Source organism: Daucus carota, chromosome 6 (genome assembly GCF_001625215.2).
Source record: "Daucus carota subsp. sativus chromosome 6, DH1 v3.0, whole genome shotgun sequence".
Lineage (NCBI taxonomy): Eukaryota > Viridiplantae > Streptophyta > Magnoliopsida > Apiales > Apiaceae > Daucus > Daucus carota.
Window position 1 is genome coordinate 681,973 of NC_030386.2, and position 7,112 is coordinate 689,084.

Consider the following 7,112-nt stretch of genomic DNA (forward strand, 5'->3'; position numbering starts at 1 on the left):
CAGCTACGATTCAGTCCCGACTGCCTCAAATATGACCGTGACCAAATTCATATATCCATAGGGACCCATTTATGTGAAAATATCAAAAGAAACTGCCCGGTGAAATTTTCATGAAATTCCCGTGTACTAACCCCTTTGAGAATTCGTCAAAAACTCGAACTTCATTATATCTGCTCCGATTCAGTCCCGATTGCCCCAAATATGATCGTGACAAAATTCATATATCCATAGGAACCTATTTATGTGAAAATATCAAAAATATCTGCCCGCTGATATTTTTAAGAAATTCCCGTTTACTAACCCCCTTTGAGAATTCGTTAAAAACTCGAACTTCATTATATCTGCTACGATTCAATCCCGACTGCCCCAAATATGGTCGTGACCAAATTCATATATCCACAGGGACCCATTTATATGAAAATGTCAAATGAAACTTCCCAGTGAAATTTTCATGAAATTCCAGTGTACTAACCTCTTTTAGAATTCGTCAAAAACTCGAACTTCTTTATACCTGCTCCGATTCAATCCCGATTGCCCCAAATATGGTCGTGACAAAATACATATATCCATAGGAACTCATTTATGTGAAAATATCAAAAATATCTGCCCGTTGATACTTTCAAGAAATTCCCGAACCCCTTTGAGAATTCGTTAAAAACTCGAACTTCATAATATCTGCTACGATTCAGTCCCGACTGCCCCAAATATGGTTGTGACCAAATTCATATATCCATAGAGACCCATTTATGTGAAAATATCAAAAGAAACTTCCCGGTGAAATTTTCATGAAATTCCCGTGTACTAACCCCTTTGAGAATTCGTTAAAAACTCGAATTTCATTATATCTGCTACGATTCAGTCCCGACTACCCCAAATATGGCCGTGACCAAATTCATATACCCATAGGGACCCCTTTATGTGGAAATATCAAAAGAAACTGCCCTGGGATATTTTCAAGAAATTCCTGTGTGCTAAACCTTTTGAGAATTCGTCAAAAACTCGAACTTCAATATATCAGCTACGATTCAGCCCTGACTGCCCCAAATATGGTCGTGACCAATTTTATATATCCAGAGGGACCCATTTATGTGAATATATAAAAACAATCTGCCAGGGGATATTTTCAAGAAATTCCCATGTACTAACCGCTAGGGCTGAGCATTCGGTCGGTTCGGTTTAAAACCGAACCGAACCGAAATAACCGAAAACCGAAATGCAAATTTTTTACTAAACCGAACCGAACCGAATTAGCTATTAAACCGAACCGAAACCGAACCGAATTAATTCGGTTAATTCGGTTACGGTTATGAAATAACCGATTTTTTTTTTGATTTAAAAAAAACATTATTATGAAAAATCAAAAGTGCGATTAAAAATTAATACACCCAAGCCTTCTAGGAATTAGCAAAATAATCAAGAATTTAGTTTTACACAAATCCCAAATATTCTGGTCAGTTACAACATCACAAGATAGTGGAAGGTACTAGTTCTTAATCGAAAAACAGAATTTAAATGAAGCCAGAAGTGTTCCAGACTTCCAGAGGCTTGTTGTTGCTGCTTTGTTCATACTCAAAGTCACAGGCCAGTAGGCCACCATCTGAAAAACAAGGAAAAACAAATGATATAGAGACTAGAGTAGTCGATTAGATACGGGTTAGAATATTAGATACAAATTAGATTAGTACCTTTGAATCTTTGATTTGATTCTTGACTGTTAGATACAGATTCTTGAAGTCGGCTTGTGGCTACTGACCAGTGGAGGCGAGAGACTAGAAAGCGTGTAATTAGGGTTGGGTTCGTGTAGTGTAAGTCTGCTATCTGTTATCTGTATTTCTATTAACTATTTTTATAATATATATATATATATATAATTTAAAAATAATATATAAATATATTTCGGTTATTTCGGTTATAACCGAATTCATAATTTTAATAACCGAACCGAACCGAATTGTAATTCGGTTAATAACCGAAAACCGAATTAACCGAAATTTTCAGAAAAATAAAACCGAACCTAACCGGAATTGCACGGTTCGGTTCGGTTTTTCGGTTTCGGTTCGGTTTTGCTCAGCCCTACTAACCGCTTTGAGAATTCGTCAAAAAATCGAACTTCATTATATCTGCTCCGATTCAGTCCCGACTGCCCCAAATATGGTCGTGACCAAATTTATGTATCCGAAGGGACCTATTTAAGTGGAAATATCAAAAGAAACTGCACAGGGATATTTTCAAGAAATTCCCGTGTACAATACCCTTTGAGAATTCGTTAAAAACTCGAACTTCATTATATCAGCTACGATTCAGTCCCGACTGTCCCAAATATGGTTGTGGCCAAATTCATATATCCATAGGGACCCATTTATGTGAACATATCAAAAGAAACTACCCGGTGAAATTTTCATGAAATTCCCGTGTACTAATCCCTTTGAGAATTCGTCAAGAACTCGAACTTCATTATATCTGCTCCGATTCAGTCCCGATTGCCCCAAATATGGTCGTGACAAAATTTATATATCCATAGGGACCCATTTATGTGAAAATATCAAAAGAAACTGCCCAGGGACATTTTCAAGAAATTCCCGTGTACTAACATATTTGAGAATTCGTTAAAAACTCGAACTTCATTATATCAGCTACGATTCAGTCCCGACTGCCTCAAATATGACCGTGACCAAATTCATATATCCATAGGGACCCATTTATGTGAAAATATCAAAAGAAACTGCCCGGTGAAATTTTCATGAAATTCCCGTGTACTAACCCCTTTGAGAATTCGTCAAAAACTCGAACTTCATTATATCTGCTCCGATTCAGTCCCGATTGCCCCAAATATGATCGTGACAAAATTCATATATCCATAGGAACCTATTTATGTGAAAATATCAAAAATATCTGCCCGCTGATATTTTTAAGAAATTCCCGTTTACTAACCCCCTTTGAGAATTCGTTAAAAACTCGAACTTCATTATATCTGCTACGATTCAATCCCGACTGCCCCAAATATGGTCGTGACCAAATTCATATATCCACAGGGACCCATTTATATGAAAATGTCAAATGAAACTTCCCAGTGAAATTTTCATGAAATTCCAGTGTACTAACCTCTTTTAGAATTCGTCAAAAACTCGAACTTCTTTATACCTGCTCCGATTCAATCCCGATTGCCCCAAATATGGTCGTGACAAAATACATATATCCATAGGAACTCATTTATGTGAAAATATCAAAAATATCTGCCCGTTGATACTTTCAAGAAATTCCCGAACCCCTTTGAGAATTCGTTAAAAACTCGAACTTCATAATATCTGCTACGATTCAGTCCCGACTGCCCCAAATATGGTTGTGACCAAATTCATATATCCATAGAGACCCATTTATGTGAAAATATCAAAAGAAACTTCCCGGTGAAATTTTCATGAAATTCCCGTGTACTAACCCCTTTGAGAATTCGTTAAAAACTCGAATTTCATTATATCTGCTACGATTCAGTCCCGACTACCCCAAATATGGCCGTGACCAAATTCATATACCCATAGGGACCCATTTATGTGAAAATATCAAAAGAAACTTCCTAGTGAAATTTACATGAAATTCCCGTGTACTAACCCCTTTGAGAATTCGTCAAAAACTCAAACTTCATTATATCTGCTCCGATTCAGTCCCGATTGCCCCAAATATGGTCGTGACAAAATTCATATATCCATAGGAACCCATTTATGTGAAAATATCAATAGAATCTGCCCGGGGATATTTTCAAGATATTCCCGTGTACTAACCCCTTTGAGAATTCGTCAAAAAATGGAACTTCATTATATCTGCTCCGATTCAGTCCCGACTGCCCCAAATATGGTCTTGGCCAAATTTATATATCCATTGGGACCCATTTATGTGAAAATATCAAAAGAAACTGCCCTGAGATATTTTCAAGAAATTCCTGTGTGCTAAACTCTTTGAGAATTCGTCAAAAACTCGAACTTCAATATATCAGTTATGATTCAGCCCTGACTGCCCCAAATATGGTCGTGACCAATTTTATATATCCATAGGGACCCTTTTATGTGAAAATATTGAAAAAATCTGCTAGGGGATATTTTCAAGAAATTCCCGTGTACTAACCGCTTTGAGAATTCGTCAAAAAATCGAACTTCATTATATCTGCTCCGATTCAGTCCCGACTGCCCCAAATATGGTCGTGACCAAATTCATATATCCATAGGGACCCATTTATGTGAACATATCAAAAGAAACTTCCCGGTGAAATTTTCATGAAATTCCCGTGTACTAACCCCTTTGAGAATTCGTCAAGAACTCGAACTTCATTATATCTGCTCCGATTCAGTCCCGATTGCCCCAAATATGGTCGTGACAAAATTCATATATCCATAGGGACCCATTTATGTGAAAATATCAAAAGAAACTGCCCAGGGATATTTTCAAGAAATTCCCGTGTACTAACCCATTTGAGAATTCGTTAAAAACTCGAACTTCATTATATCAGCTACGATTCAGTCCCGACTGCCTCAAATAAGACCGTGACCAAATTCATATATCCACAGGGACCCATTTATGTGAAAATATCAACAGAAACTTCCTACTGAAATTTTCATGAAATTCCCGTGTACTAACCCCTTTTAGAATACGTCAAAAACTCGAACTTCTTTATATCTGCTCCGATTCAGTCCCGATTGCCCCAAATATGGTCGTGACAAAATACATATATCCATAGGAACTCATTTATGTGAAAATATCAAAAGTATCTGCCCGGTGATACTTTCAACAAATTCCCGTGTACTAACCCCTTTGAGAATTCGTTAAAAACTCGAACTTCATAATATCTGCTACGATTCAGTCCCGACTGCCCCAAATATGGTCGTGACCAAATTCATATATCCATAGGGACCCATTTATGTGAAAATATCAAAAGAAACTTCCCGGTGAAATTTTCATGAAATTCCCGTGTACGTTACCCTTTGAGAATTCGTCAAAAACTCGAAATTCATTATATCTGCTCCGATTCAGTCTCGATTGCCCCAAATATGGTCGTGACAAAATTCATATATCCATAGGAACCCATTTAAGTGAAAATATCAATAGAATCTGCCCGGGGATATTTTCAAGATATTCCCGTGTACAAACTCATTTGAGAATTCGTTAAAAACTCGAACTTCATTATATTAGCTACGATTCAGTCCCGACTGCCTCAAATATGACCGTTACCAAATTCATATATCCATAGGGACCCATTTATGTGAAAATATCAAAACAAACTGCCCGGTGAAATTTTCATGAAATTCCCGTGTACCCTTTGAGAATTCGTCTAAAACTCGAACTTCATTATATCTGCTCCGATTCAGTCCCGATTGCCCCAAATATGATCGTGACAAAATTTATATATCCATAGGAACTCATTTATGTGAAAAATATCAAAAATATCTACCCGCTGATATTTTTAAGAAATTCCCGTGTACTAACCCCCTTTGAGAATTCGTTAAATACTCGAACTTCATTATATCTGCTACGATTCAGTCCCGACTGCCCCAAATATGGTCGTGACCAAATTCATATATCCACAGGGACCCATTTATGTGAAAATATCAAAAGAAACTTCCCAATGAAATTTTCATGAAATTCCCGTGTACTAACCCCTTTGAGAATTCGTCAAGAACTCGAACTTCTTTATATCTGCTCCGATTCAGTCCCGATTGCCCCAAATATGGTCGTGACAAAATACATATATCCATAGGAACCCATTTATGTGAACATATCAAAAGAAACTACCCGGTGAAATTTTCATGAAATTCCCGTGTACTAACCCCTTTGAGAATTCGTCAAGAACTCGAACTTCATTATATCTGCTCCGATTCAGTCCCGACTGCCCCAAATATGGGCGTGACAAAATTCATATATCCATAGGGACCCATTTATGTGAAAATATCAAAATAAACTGCCCAGGGATATTTTCATGAAATTCCCGTGTACTAACCCCTTTGAGAATTCGTCAAAAACTCGAACTTCATTATATCTGCTCCGATTCAGTCCCGATTGCCCCAAATATGACCGTGACCAAATTCATATATCCATAGGGACCCATTTATGTGAAAATATCAAAAGAAACTGCCCGGTGAAATTTTCATGAAATTCCCGTGTACTAACCCCTTTGAGAATTCGTCAAAAACTCGAACTTCATTATATCTGCTCCGATTCAGTCCCGATTGCCCCAAATATGATCGTGAACAAAATTCATATATCCATAGGAACTCATTTATGTAAAAATATAAAAATATTTGCCCGCTGATATTTTTAAGAAATTCCCGTGTACTAACCCCCTTTGAGAATTCGTTAAAAACTCGAACTTCACTATATCTGCTACTATTCAGTCCCAACTGCCCCAAATATGGTCGTGACCAAATTCATATATCCACATGGACCCATTTATGTGAAAATATCAAAAGAAACTTCCCAGTGAAATTTTCATGAAATTCCAGTGTACTAACCTCTTTTAGAATTCGTCAAAAACTCGAACTTCTTTATATCTGCTCCGATTCAATCCCGATTGCCCCAAATATGGTCGTGACAAAATACATATATCCATAGGAACTCATTTATGTGAAAATATCAAAAATATCTGCCCGGTGATACTTTCAAGAAATTCCCGAACCCTTGAGATTTCGTTAAAAACTCGAACTTCATAATATCTGCTACGATTCAGTCCCGACTGCCCCAAATATGGTTGTGATCAAATTCAAATATCCATAGGGACCCATTTATGTGAAAATATCAAAAGAAACTTCCCGGTGAAATTTTCATGAAATCCCGTGTACTAACCCCTTTGAGAATTCGTTAAAAACACGAAATTCATTATATCTGCTACGATTCAGTCCCGACTGCCCCAAATATGGCCGTGACCAAATTCATATACCCATAGGGACCCATTTATGTGAAAATATCAAAAGAAACTTCCTAGTGAAATTACATGAAATTCCCGTGTACTAACCCCTTTGAGAATTCGTCAAAAACTCGAACTTCATTATATCTGCTCCGATTCAGTCCCGATTGCCCCAAATATGGTCGTGACAAAATTCATATATCCATAGGAACCCATTTATGTGAAA